Source organism: Triticum urartu, chromosome 3A (assembly GCF_056163025.1).
Source record: "Triticum urartu cultivar PI428250 chromosome 3A, HENAU_Tu73, whole genome shotgun sequence".
In the NCBI taxonomy this organism is placed as follows: domain Eukaryota; kingdom Viridiplantae; phylum Streptophyta; class Magnoliopsida; order Poales; family Poaceae; genus Triticum; species Triticum urartu.
In genome coordinates, this window is record NC_141875.1 from 746,585,468 (window position 1) to 746,600,168 (window position 14,701).

A 14,701-nucleotide genomic window follows, 5' to 3' on the forward strand; every position below is an offset into this window, starting at 1 on the left:
CTTTCATGTTCATCATCAGGATCACCAACACTCTATTCATCATTGGGATCATTTTCTCCATCAACATCTTCACCAGCACCATGTAATCTTCAAACCCTAGATCATCCCTCTTGCTCAATATTTGTATCAAAGTTCATATTCTGTGAGTATTTTACGTGTTGATTACACATTTGTAGTTGATGCATCGGAGAATTATTTGTGAAAAATTGTTATGTTCAGATTGTTCTTCATATATTCATACCTACTGATCATTATACATATGATGTCTTGTGAGTTGATCCATTATTACTTGAGGACATGCGAAAAGCCTTATTGGTAGTAGTCATGCGAAGTAGATAACTATTCAATGTTTTGATTATATTTTGTGTTGTTCTTCCTCTAGTGGTGTTATGAGAACGTCGATTGCACGACACTTCACCATATTGATGCCTAGAAGAAGGAATAGTGGAATCAGTTTGTTGATTATGGGTTGCTAGAGTGATAGTAACCCAAACCCCAGTTTATCAATTGTTATGTGAGAGGTTGTTTGGGATCCAAATGTTATGTTAAATTTATCTTGTTTACTTCAAATGTAGGGAACGGTGAATCAAATGATACGCCGACAATTCCAAATGAATTAAATAAACTTCGAATGTAGTATACAAAAAACATGAACCAAACCCTTTACCGACGGTACAACATCACTTCCACCAATGTGGTTCATGTTCCTTATCACTATGTCGCCAGGCTGCCCTAGTGACGCATCACTTTTTTCCAGATTAAGCATGGGCCTTTGCTCGGGTCGGGTAAACTCTTCTTTCATTCACCGCTTAGAATGTACGAGCAAATTGTGCTTTGTGGAAACCCCGGAATTTCGCCATCCATGAGGGGAATGCAAGGTATTGATCTGCCCGTTTTGATGTCATAGACCATGCCCCCATCACTACCTCTCCCACCGATCCAGTACACACAATCACCCTTGAGTCCTGGAACACCTTCTGCATATATCGACACTGCCTTGTTCCTCCCAACAAACACTAAGTGTCCCCTTAAGTCGGTCAGAACGTCCCAACATGGTCGGCGATGGGTGTCATACCTCAGAACAAATATGTTTTCTTGTTCGATATGACAACGACCCACTCCTGTCAGCTGCATACTAACCATGGAGGCTGCATTCCTCCAGATTTGGTATATGTTACAATCACAGAACACAAGGTTATTAGCGCTAGTGAAAGTCGAGATTGTATTATATGGCGGGGTGAAATTGGTGGCTACGTCAAACAGTAAGTTGCTTCCCACAGATGACAACAATGTCTCTATAGTGGTCGACACTTTTAGATCTAGTCCTGTCCCGTGCATCTAGATGATCTGCTTGTTATGCACTACGTGATGTGCTAATGTGTGGCCCTCGAGAATGATAGGTTCCCTGCGATGGCGCTAGAGCAGGTTGAGCATGTTGACATCTCCAGACCGAGTGAGGCAGTAGACCATACCATTTCTGTTGTAGAGGATGTCGGTGATCTGGTCTCCATTGGCGAGGCGGATGGGGTCGAGGACGGCCCACCTCCCGGCCCCTATGGCGATGTAGGAAAGCCTATTGATGTCACATATCACGGCGGCCAATAAGTCATTAGTGGTGGGGTTGGGTGCAAAGAGCATCTTGGAGACGAGGCGTATATCGTAGATCAGCGTGGGGCAGGGGGATCTCAGCGGCCATGACGGGGTGGAAAAGGCTAAGCAGACTATGACCGTCGTCGATGCAGACAAAGAGGGCAAGCCATCCGCCACAGTAGACAAGACAGGTCCTAACACAGGGGATTGTGGTGAGCTTGATGCGTGAGGGTCAAGGCTACAGTGGTACGACGCTAGATTGCGGCGGTGGTGCAGTGATACGTCTCCAACGTATCTATAATTTTTGATTGCTCCATGCTATATTATCTACTGTTTTGGACTATATTGGGCTTTATTTTCCACTTCTATATTATTTTTGGGACAAACCTATTAACTGGAGGCCCAGCCCAGAATTGCTATTTTTTTTTGCCTATTTTAGTGTTTCGGAGATCCGAAATATCGAACGGAGTCCAAACAGAATAAAACCTTCGGGAACGTGATTTTCTCACCGAACGTGATCTAGGAGACTTGGACCCTACTCCAAGGAGTCAAAGAGGAGGTCACGAGGGTGGGGGGCGCCCACCTAGGGTGCGCCCCCCTGCCTCGTGGGCCCCTCGGTGCTCCACTGACGTACTCCTTCCTCCTATATATACATACGTACCCCCAAACGATCAGAACAGGAGCCAAAAACCTAATTCCACAGCCGCAGCTTTCTGTATCCACAAGATCCCATCTTGGGGCCTGTTCCGGAGCTCCGCCAGAAGAGGGCCGTCATCACGGAGGGCTTCTAGATCATCATAGCCTCTCCGATGAAGTGTGAGTAGTTTACCTTAGACCTTCGGGTCCATAGTTAGTGGCTAGATGGCTTCTTATCTCTGTTTGAATCTCAATACAAAGTTCCCCCTCTCCCTTGTGGAGATCTATTCGATGTAATCTTCTTTTTGCGGTGTGTTTGTTGATATCGATGAATTGTGGGTTTATGATCAAGTCTATCTATGAATAATATTTGAATCTTCTCTGAATTCTTTTATGTATGATTGGTTATCTTTGCAAGTCTCTTCGAATTATCCGTTTGGTTTGGCCAACTAGATTGGTAGTTCTTGCCATGGGAGAAGTGCTTAGCTTTGGGTTCGATCTTGCGGTGTCCTTTCCCAGTGACAGAAGGGGCAGCAAGGCACGTATTGCATCAGTGCCATCGAGGATAACAAGAGGGGTTTATTTCATATTGCATGAATTTATCTCTCTACATCATGTCATCTTGCTTAAGGCGTTACTCTGTTTTTAACTTAATACTCTAGATGCATGATGGATAGCGGTCGATGAGTGGAGTAATAGTAGTAGATGCAGAATCATTTCGGTCTACTTGTCACGGACGTGATGCCTATATACATGATCATGCCTAGATATTCTCATAACTATGCTCAATTCTGTCATTTGCTCAACAGTAATTTGTTCACCCACCGTAGAATACTTATGCTCTTGAGAGAAGACACTAATGTAACCTATGGCCCCTGGGTCTATTCTCATCATATCAATCTCCATCACTTTAATATTGCTTTGCCTTTCACTTTGCTTTTACTTTTTACTTTGCATCTTCATACCAAAAATACCAAAAATATTATATCTATCAGATCTCACTCTCGTAAGTGACCGTGAAGGGATTGACAACCCCTGATGGTATTGGTTGCGAGTAGCTATCATTTTGTGCAGGTACGAGGGACTTGAGCGTGGCCTCCTACTGGATTGATACCTTGGTTCTCAAAAACTGAGGGAAATACTTACGCTACTCTGCTGCATCATCCCTTCCTCTTTGGGGAAAACCAACGCAAGCTCAAGACGTAGAAAGAAGGATTTCTGGCGCCGTTGCCGGGGAGTCTACGCAAAAAGTCAACATACCAAGTACCCATCACAATCCCTATCTCTCGCATTACATTATTTGCCATTTGCCTCTCGTTTTCCTCTCCCCCACTTCACCCTTGCCGTTTTATTCGCCCTCTCTCTCTCTCTATCCTCCCTCTCTATTTGCCTCTTTTGCCCGTTTGCTCTTGTTTGCTTGTCGTCATGGCTAGTCTCATATCTTCTCCGTTGTCTCCCGAGAGTGAAGTTCTAAATTTTAAACAAAGGGAGGGAGAAAATCTAAAAGATGCTTGGTATAGACTTTTCAATGCTCAAAATAGATCTACCAGGAAGCAATCTACCTTAGTTCTCTCCACAATTTTTATGTAGGTGTTAATCCTTGGTATAGATATATCCTCGATACCATTACCGGAGGGAACTTCTTGGGTAGCCATACTTTTGATTCTTATAATGCTATGCTAAATTTATTTGGCCCACCACCTCTTTTGGTTAATGGAACCATGTTAACTTTGGAGCATGTTATGCAAATACTTGAAATTATTGAAAATAAAGTTGCTACTATTGAATCAATTGAAAATCTAGATAAAAAGATCCACAATCAAATTACTCAATATGGATCTAAGGTAGGAATGACTTTGAAAAATATTAAGGAAAAAGAACCCATAGCTAATGAGAAAATGAACTTAGATTCTACTAGAATTGATAAACTTAAGGGTATAATTACAAACTTGGGAACCGCTTTTTCTTCCATAAAGAACACTCCAAGTCCTCCTACTAAAATTTCCAAGCTTATGTATGTTCCTAAACATAAGGGTGAATCATCTAAGGAAACTGTGGATCTTAAATCTACAAGTATTCGTCCCAATCTTTTTGATATCATTAAGGAACCAATTGCTCCTTAAATCTACAAATGAATTTTTCGATCTTGTGCCTAAAAGTTTAATAATCACTAGACAGAAAGAAATTCCTAAGGGAAACAGATGCCTCATCGAAGAATTGCCTACCAAAGATGGCAGTACTTAGATCTATCCTCGCTTTTATGCCTAGCTAGGGGTGTTAAACGATAGCGCTTGTTGGCAGGCAACCCAATTTTATTTTTTTTCCTTGCTTTTTGCTCCTGCTTAGTAATAAATAAATTATTCAGCCTCTGTTTTGGTTGTGTTTTTTGTGTTCAATTAGTGTTTGTGCCAAGTAAAACCGTTGGGAAGACTTGGGGAAAGTCTTGTTGAACTTGCTGTAAAAAACAGAAACTTTAGCGCTCACGAGAACTGCTGTCATTTTTATTTGAAGAGTGATATGTAGTTAATTCTTTTTGAATATGATTAACAGATAAATTCCTCACGTCCAGAAATTTATTTTAGAATTTTTGGGGTTCCAGATCTTGCGCTAGCTACAGATTACTACAGACTGTTCCGTTTTTGACAGATTCTGTTTTTCGTGGGTTGTTTGCTTATTTTGATGAATCTATGGCTAGTAAAATAGTTTATAATCCATAGAGAAGTTGGAATACCATAGGTTTAACACCAATATAAATAAAGAATGAGTTCATTACAGTACCTTGAAGTGGTCTTTTGTTTTCTTTCGCTAACGGAGGTCACGAGTTTTCTACTTTAAGTTTTGTGTTGTGAAGTTTTCATGTTTTGGGTGAATTCTTGTGATGGATTATGGAACAAGGAGTGGCAAGATCCTAAGCTTGGGGATTCCCATGTCACCCCCAAGATAATCCAAGGACACCAAAAAGTCAAAGCTTGGGGATGCCCCGGAAGGCATCCCCTCTTTCGTCCACTTCCATCGGTAATTTACTTGGAGCTATATTTTTATTCACCAACATGATATGTGTTTTGCTTGGAGCGTCTTGTATTATTTGTGTCTTTGTGTCTTAGTATTCCACAATCATCCTTGCTGTACACACCTTTTGAGAGAGCCATAAATGAAAATTTGATATAATACTCTATGTGCTTCACTTAGATCTTTTGAGCTAAGTAGTTTTTGCTCTATGTGCTTCACTTATATCTTTTGAGCATTATGATTTTGCTCTATGTGCTTCACTTAGATCCTTTAGAGCATGGTGGTGATTTGTTTTAAAGAAACTATTGATCTCTCATGCTTCACTTAAATTATTTTGAGAGTCTCTTAATAGCATGGTAATTTGCTTAATAATAATATGCTTGGTATTCAAGATTTGTGAAACTTTCTTTTGAGTGTGTTGAATACTAAGAAAAGATTGAAGCATGATAATTGTTTTGAGATATGGAGGTGATAATATTAAAGTCATGCTAGTTGAGTAGTTGTGAATTTAAAGAATAATTGTGTTAAAGTTTGTGATTCCCGTAGCATGCATGTATGGTGAACCGTTATGTGATGAAGTCGGAGCATGATTTATTTATTGATTGTCTTCCTTATGAGTGGCGGTCGGGGACGAGCGATGGTCTTTTCCTACCAATCTATCCCCCTAGGAGCATGCGTGTAATACTTTGCTTTGATAACTTCTAGATTTTTGCAATAAGTATATGAGTTCTTTATGACTAATGTTGAGTCCATGGATTATACGCACTCTCACCCTTCCACCTTTGCTAGCCTCTATAATACCGCGCACCTTTCGCCGGTATCATACACCTACCATATACCTTCCTCAAAACAGCCACCATACCTACCTATTATGGCATTTCCATAGCCATTCCGAGATATATTGCCGTGCAACTTTCCACCATCTAGTTCATCATGACACATTCATCATTGTCATATTGCTTAGCATGATCATGTAGTTGACATAGTATTTGTGGCAAAGCCACCGTTCATAATTTTTTTCATACTTGTCACTCTTGATTCATTGCATATCCCGCTACACCGCCGGAGGCATCCATATAGAGTCATACTTTGTTTTAGAATCGAGTTGTAATCATTGAGTTGTAAATAAATAAAAGTGTGATGATCATCATTTAATAGAGCATTGTCCCCCCCCAAAAAAAGAGAAAGTCCAAAGAAAAAAGAAGGCCCAAAAAAGAGAGAGAGAAAATAAATAAAAAGGGACAATGCTACTATCCTTTTACCACACTTGTGCTTCAAAGTAGCACCATGATCTTCACAGTAGAGAGTCTCTTATGATATCACTTCCATATACTAGTGGGAATTTTACATTATAGAACTTGGCTTGTATATTCCAATGATGGGCTTCCTCAAATTGCCCTAGGTCTTCATGAGCAAGCAAGTTGGATGCACACCCACTTAGTTTTTTTTGAGCTTTCATGTAATTATAGCTCTAGTGCATCCGTTGCATGGCAATCCCTACTCACTCACATTGATATCTATTGATGGGCATCTCCATAGCCCGTTGATACGCCTAGTTGATGTGAGACTATCTTCCCCTCCTTTTTGTCTTCTCCACAACCACCATTCTATTCCACCTATAGTGTTATATCCATGGCTCACGCTCATGTATTGCGTCAAGATTGAAAAAGTTTTGAAAAAGTTAGAGTATGAAACAATTGCTTGGCTTGTCATCGGGTTTGTGCATGATTTGAATACTTTGTGTGGTGAAGATAGAGCATAGCCAGACTATATGATTTTGTAGGGATAACTTTCTTTGGCCACGTTATTTTGAGAAGACATAATTGCTTTGTAAGTATGCTTGAAGTATTATTATTTTTATGTCAATATAAACTTTTTTATTGAATCTTTCTAATCTGAATATTCATATCACAATTAAGAAGATTTGCTTTGAAATTATGCCAAGTAGCACTCCTCATCAAAAATTCTCTTTTTATCATTTACCTACTCAAGGACGAGCAGGAATTAAGCTTGGGGGTGCCTGATACGTCTCCAACGTATCTATAATTTTTGATTGCTCCATGCTATATTATCTACTGTTTTGGACTATATTGGGCTTTATTTTCCACTTTTATATTATTTTTCGGACTAACCTATTAACCGGAGGCCCAGCCCAGAATTGCTATTTTTTTGCCTATTTCAGTGTTTCGGAGAAACGAAATATCAAACGGAGTCCAAACGGAATAAAACCTTTGGGAATGTGATTTTCTCACCAAACGTGATCCAGGAGACTTGGGCCCTACTCCAAGGAGTCAAAGAGGATGTCACGAGGGTGGGGGGCGCCCCCCTAGGGCGCGCCCCTGCGTCGTGGGCCCCTCTGTGCTCCACCGACGTACTCCTTACTCCTATATATACCTACATACCCCCAAACGATCATAACAGGAGCCAAAAACCTAATTCCACCGCCGCAACTTTCTGTATCCACGAGATCCCATCTTGGGGCCTGTTCCGAAGCTCCGCCGGAAGAGGGCCGTCATCACGGAGGGCTTCTACATCATCATAGCCTCTCAGATGAAGTGTGAGTAGTTTACCTCAGACCTTCGGGTCCATAGTTATTACCTAGATGACTTCTTCTCTCTCTTTGAATCTCAATACAAAGTTCTCCCCCTCTCTTGTGGAGATCTATTCGATGTAATCTTCTTTTTTACGGTGTGTTTGTTGAGACCGATGAATTGTGGGTTTATGATCAAGTCTATCTATGAATAATATTTGAATCTTCTCTGAATTCTTTTATGTATGATTGGTTATCTTTGCAAGTCTCTTCGAATTATCCGTTTGGTTTGGCCAACTAGATTGGTAGTTCTTGCCATGGGAGAAGTGCTTAGCTTTGGGTTCGATCTTGCGGTGTCCTTTCCCAGTGACAGAAGGGGCAGCAAGGCACGTATTGCATCGTTGCCATCGAGGATAACAAGATGGGGTTTATTTCATATTGCATGAATTTATCTCTCTACATCATGTCATCTTGCTTCAGGCATTACTCTGTTTTTAACTTAATACTCTAGACGCATGCTGGATAGCGGTCGATGAGTGGAGTAATAGTAGTAGATGCAGAATCGTTTCGGTCTACTTGTCACGGACGTGATGCCTATATACATGATCATGCCTACATATTCTCATAACCATGCTCAATTCTGTCATTTGCTCAATAGTAATTTGTTCACCCACCGTAGAATACTTATGCTCTTGAGAGAAGACACTAATGAAACCTATGGCCCCTGGGTCTATTCTCATCATATCAATCTCCATCACTTTAATATTGCTTTGCCTTTCACTTTGCTTTTACTTTTTACTTTGCATCTTCATACCAAAAATACCAAAAATATTATATCTATCAGATCTCACTCTCGTAAGTGACCGTGAAGGGATTGACAACCCCTGATGGTATTGGTTGCGAGTAGCTATCATTTTGTGCAGGTACGAGGGACTTGAGCATGGCCTCCTACTGGATTGATACCTTGGTTCTCAAAAACTGAGGGAAATACTTACGCTACTCTGCTGCATCATCCCTTCCTCTTCGGGGAAAACCAATGCAAGCTCAAGATGTAGCAGAGACTTGCAAAGATAACCAATCGTACGTAAAAGAATTCAGAGAAGATTCAAATATTGTTCATAGATAATCTTGATCATAAACCCACAATTCATCGGTCTCAACAAACACATCGCAAAAAGAAGATTACATTGAATAGATCTCCACAAGAGAGGGGGAGAACATTGTATTGAGATCCAAAAAGAGAGAGGAAGCCATCTAGCTAATAACTATGGACCCGAAGGTCTGAGGTAATCTACTCTCACTTCATCGGAGAGGCTATGGTGTTGACGTAGAAGCCCTCCGTGATGGATGCCCCCTCCGGCGGAGATCCGGAACAGGCCCCAAGATGGGATCTCGTGGATACAGAAAGTTGTGGAGGTGGAATTAGGTTTTTGGCTCCGTATCTGATCGTTTGGGGATACGTAGGTATATATAGGAGGAAGAAGTACGTCGGTGGAGCAATAGGGGGCCCACGAGGGTGGAGGGCGCGCGGGGGGGGGGGGGGGGTAGGCGCGCCCCCCTACCTCGTGGCTTCCCTGTTGGTTGCTTGATGTAGGGTCCAAGTCTCCTGGATCTTGTTCATTCCAAAAATCACGTTCCCGAAGGTTTCATTCCGTTTGGACTCCATTTGATATTCCTTTTCTACTAAACTCTAAAATAGGCAAAAAAAACGAGCAATTCTGGGCTGGGCCTCCGGTTAATAGGTTAGTTCCAAAAATAATATAAAAGTGGATAATAAAGCCCAAGAATGTCCAAAACGGTAGATAATATAGCATGGAGCAATCAAAAATTATAGATACGTTGGAGACGTATCATACACCTGAGCCACCGGCTCTCGTCGTGTACATATTTTTACATTGTATATATACTATGATAAGTAATAAAGCAGGACCTCTGCTTTTTCCTTTTTCAAAGATTATATACCTTTGCTATTTTCATTATTTCAAATGGCTATTAGGGAACTGATCATATCTGAATCTAGTTTAACCCTTTTTGGTCCGGCTTATGATCGTATTCGAATCTAGCCATCAATCTCAAGATCACTTGGGGGCTTCCTGTTCAAACATAGGTTGTATTCGAACCAAAGAGAACATAGCTGTCATAACCCTCTTGATCGGATCAAAGCCAAACGCACTAGAGGGCTTCTTGATCGTATCCGAATCATAGCTTAACCCCTTTTGGATCCGACTTGGATCATATTCGAATCAGGGTCATTAAAAACCTCTCAAGGTCATTTGGGGGCTTCCTGTTCAAACAAAGGTCGTATTCGAACCAAAGAGAACATAGTTGTCGGTACCCTCTTGATTGGCGCAATGCCAAAACCACCAGGGGCTATATGATCGTATTCGAATCTTAGCTTAACCCCTTTGGTCCGGTTTACTGATCGTATTCGAATCAGAAACCCCTAAATTTATGTTCTTTGAAATCTGCTATCTTGTCTTACTGGTTTTTATTGTCTCAACACTAAACTATCAGTATGGTTTTTATTTAAGCCGGCTTGACTATTTGGCAATAAGTCGCCAAGGCATCGTAGTCATCAGGCATACAGAAGCATTGATTTCTCCAAAAAGGACTAGGTTATCAACCTCACCAACCGGGTCATATAAGCCGGTGGCCCAGATGTACATAATATAGGTATGATTGTTATTTATGAACAGTTTTATCTGTGTGTTTTCGATAATCAAAGGTTTACTTTCACGTTTGTTTCTGTTTTTTATGCTATGGTACAACTATTGGTCATGTACCGGGTGTTCTGACCTGTGCGGTATGATAACCCACAAGTATAGGGGATCAATTGTAGCCACTTTCGATAAGTAAGAGTGTCGAACCCAACGAGGAGCTAAAGGTAGAACAAATATTCAAGTTCTATCGACCACCGATACAACTCTACGCACGCTTGACGTTGGCTTTACCGGAAACAAGTACGAAACTAGAAGTACTTTATAGGTGTTTTTGGGTAAGCTTGCAAGAAAGTAAAGAACGTGAAAATAAAAGCTAGGGGCTATTTAGATAAAGACACAACTAAATTAGTTTTAGTAGAGATCTTTTGTCAACAAGAAGGTTATTTGTCCCTAGGCAATCGATAACTAGACCGGTAATCATTATTGCAATTTTATTTGAGGGAGAGGCATAAGCTAACATACTTTCTCTACTTGGATCATATGCACTTATGATTGGAACTCTAGCAAGCATCCGCAACTACTAAATATTCATTAAGGTAAAACCCAACCATAGCATTAAAGCATCAAGTCCCCTTTATCCCATACGCGAACAACCTACTTACTCGGGTTTGTGCTTCTGTCACTCACGCCACCCACCATAAGAAAATCATAAGCATATTGCAAACCCTACAACGGGAATCCCTCACGCTTGCGCGACACGGAGAGCACCATAGGACAACACCAATAATAAAACATACAACTCAAACCAATCACGATCATCAAATAGCCATTAGGACAAAACAGATCTACTCAAACATCATAGGATAGCCACACATCATTGGGAAATAATATGTAGCGTTGAGCACCATGTTTAAGTAGAGATTACAGCGGGTAAGAGAGAGGTTACACCGCTGCATAGAGGGGGGAAGAGTTGGTGATGATGGCGGTGAAGTTGTTGGTGAAGATCGCGGTGATGATGATGGCCACGACGGCGTTCCGGCGCCACCGAAAGAGAAGGGGAGAGGGGGCCCCTTCGTCTTCTTCTTCCTTGACCTCCTCCCTAGATGGGAGAAGGGTTTCCCCTCTAATCCTTGGCCCCTCCCAGATTGGATCTATCCCTCTGTTTCTCTCTATTTCTTCGTTCTGTTCTGGCTCTGTTTCACCGTTTCGTATATATATGGAGATCCGTAACTCCGATTGGCCTGAAACATTCGCCGTGATTTTTTTTCCGAATATTAGCTTTCTTGCGGCAAAAGAAGAGCGTCAACCGCCTTACGGTGGGCTCACGAGGGTAGGGGAGCGCCTTAAGGGGGGCGCCCCCTGCCTCGTAACCACCTTGGGCACTGGTCCGCGTTGATTTTCCTTCCGAATTTCCATATTTTCCAAAAATAAGCTCCGTCCATTTTTATCCCGTTTGGACTCCGTTTGATATGGATATTCTGAGAAACCAAAAACATGCAACAGACAGGAACTCGCACTGGGCACTGGATCAATATGTTACTCCCAAAAATAGTATAAAAAGTTGCCAAAAAGTATATGAATGTTGAATAATATTGGCATGGAACAATCAAAAATTATAGCTACGACGGAGACGTATCACGGTACTAAACCGCCAAGCCAGATTTTTTCCTTTTCTACAGGAACAGAGTTGGAATATTATAGAGGCAACCATAGACGTGACATATATGCATCGGAGAAACGAGTCACACATAGCATCTATGCACGATGGCATAGGCAAAATATGCAGTTGTCTTCAAGCTAAATCTATTACAAGGCTTCATAGAGCCCACAAGATGGTTATGCCTCTTCCCTCGCCGGTTCACCTCCTTCTGCTGATTGGAAGCCGGGATTAGACTAGTCAAAGCCATTTAGGGCAATGAACTCTGCTTCATCGTCAATCAGGCCGACCGGATCAATTTCCCGAGCAAAAGTATGTTGACGAACTGGCGGGATCAAATCTGTCACCTTATAAGAGGGAGTCGCCATCTTCTTATTTTCCAAATCAAAACCGGCTGATATTTGTCAATATTGGTTTCATCTCCAAGAATAGTCGCTTGAGGTCGAACTCTCCTCACGCAGAAGTCATCTTGTTCAAATGGAGTTCCTTCTTCCTTCACGGTCGGGTACCCCCTCGCTACATCCGCCGGGTCTAGATCTGGCACCTAGGCTTTGGAACGGCTCAGGGAAGTCAGGGCTCCGGCTCTGGCATAGGATCATTTGACCTCTTGAAACCTGGCGGGTAAGATTGACAGCTTCTTCAAGACATCGCTCAACTGATTGGGTCCTTGGTTGGCAGGAGAGATGATGGCAAGTGCTCATTGAGCGCCAGTGTACAATTGCTCCACCAAAGTATAAACCGCCTTCAGTTTGATCACACTGTCTTGGCTTAGATTTTTGCTTCGTGGACCTGTGAAGTGTTTTTTGTACAAAGTCTCAGCAGGAAACTCGTAGTCCGGGTCAAAAAGAAGATGTAAGTGATTAAACACAGGTAGCTTACCAAAGATGGCAGAGACCATTTGAGACAACCGATTCCGTAAGCCGGAGAGCTCGGTGGTAACCTCCTCAGGAGTCGATTCAGCTTTTTCAGCATGTTGTGTTAGCAGCATCTTTTCCACGGCCCAGGATTTCTTCTTTACCGTCAAAATGGTCTTCAATTTTTCTGTTTCAGAAAAGACTCAATTGGAGTTTCGAATCAGCAGTCTTGATTGCTGCCTCTTGATCCGCCAACCGGGTCTTTGCATCAGTTAATTGGGAGCCCAATTCAGATAGGGCATTCTGCAAAACATATACATGTGTGTCAAGGTTTAAACACAAAGTTATAAAGATCCAAGTCTCAAGTACTTTGCACCGCAATACCACTTGACACTTGGGGGTTAATGTCTGCCAAAACAACCTTTTATGATTTTTATCGGTTTCAAAGTCCCAAGTGTTTTACAAAGTAATAACACTTGACACTTGGGGGCTAATGCATGATATTCAGAAAGTGTCTGAAGATTAAAACCAGATTACAATATTTATTGGACTGGCAAAAGACAGCTATGAAGTTAAGTACCGGTTCATTTATGATAAATTGAGCCGGTCCTTGGGGGCTACAGGTGGAGTTTATACTAATATGTTGGACATCAGAAAAATCAAAAGGTAAAGCTTTAGCCTATATCGTAAGTCTACAGATCATTCAGGTTTTCCATAATCTAAAGACTTGGGGGCTGGCAGAATATAAGTAAGACGGAAGAGTATACCTCATACTTCAGCTGCAATTGCTTGACCATCTCAATTTCCGAGTCACGGCTGGAGTGCACACGACTGAGATAGCCGGACAACACATCATTGACATTGAGATGGGTGTAATGGGAGACATCAAACCGCACCTTCTGCTTTTCTAAAGCTTCTTGTTTAGCAGTGTGTCGAGATAATACGGTGGGGTTCCCTGGCTCAACAAACCGGCTACCAGTAATCAAGACGTCAGTGTCAGAGGTTGTCGGTGGGTTAGCTGAACTAGATGGTTCAGTTATAGCCGAGTTGAGAGTGGTCTCATCCGCTGACGGTTCAGGAGGGTCTAATTGAGCCGTCACAGCTGGATCTTCTGGCGCTTCAGTTTGAGGGCGAGAAGTTGGCATAGCCGGTTCAGGTGCAAGAACTGACGGGTCTTCCACCGGTTTAACCACTTTCGCCTTCTTGGACTTGGCTTGTCCACTAAGAAAGATTTTATGAGACAGTTAGTGCAATGGTGCAATTTTTAAAGACATAGAAGAAATATGATTGTTTCCTTACCCAGGGGTAGTCTTGAAGGCCGGAAATTGCGTCTGAGATGAGTCGCCAGAAGAGCGAGAAACCTCCTTCAAAGGGCAAATAACGTCAGTAATACAAGAGAATAGATTCATTAATGAAAGCCAAAGAGGGATATAAAAGAGACCTCATTTTGGCGTTTTTGAGGAGTTTGTTGTACAACAGAAGGCGGCTCATCATCGTTACGGGCTTGACGACGGCTCTCGTGTTGCTGCTTTTTCAAAAGAAAATGAGGGTCCAAATAAGCCAAAGGGTGCGAGAACCTTACTTTCCGGGCTACCAGTCGAAGTTTCTGTCTTGGTAAATGGTCTGAGTCGGAGGAAATAATTACCTCTTCTTCTCCGGCCTGACTGGCCCCCGTGTTGTCCTGGCAATAATCAGTGTCAATAAGGTTATTAAAAAACTGGCTAAGGGAATCAAGGGCTACCTCCGACTCAGAATCATCGAGCTT

At 42.0% G+C, this 14,701-nt stretch overlaps 1 pseudogene; it reads right to left on the reverse strand.

The window, feature by feature from the left end:
* Positions 1 to 798: 798 nt before the first annotated feature.
* Positions 799 to 13,070, reverse strand: LOC147982629 (uncharacterized; annotated as a pseudogene).
* Between the last annotated feature and the right edge of the window lie 1,631 nt (positions 13,071 to 14,701).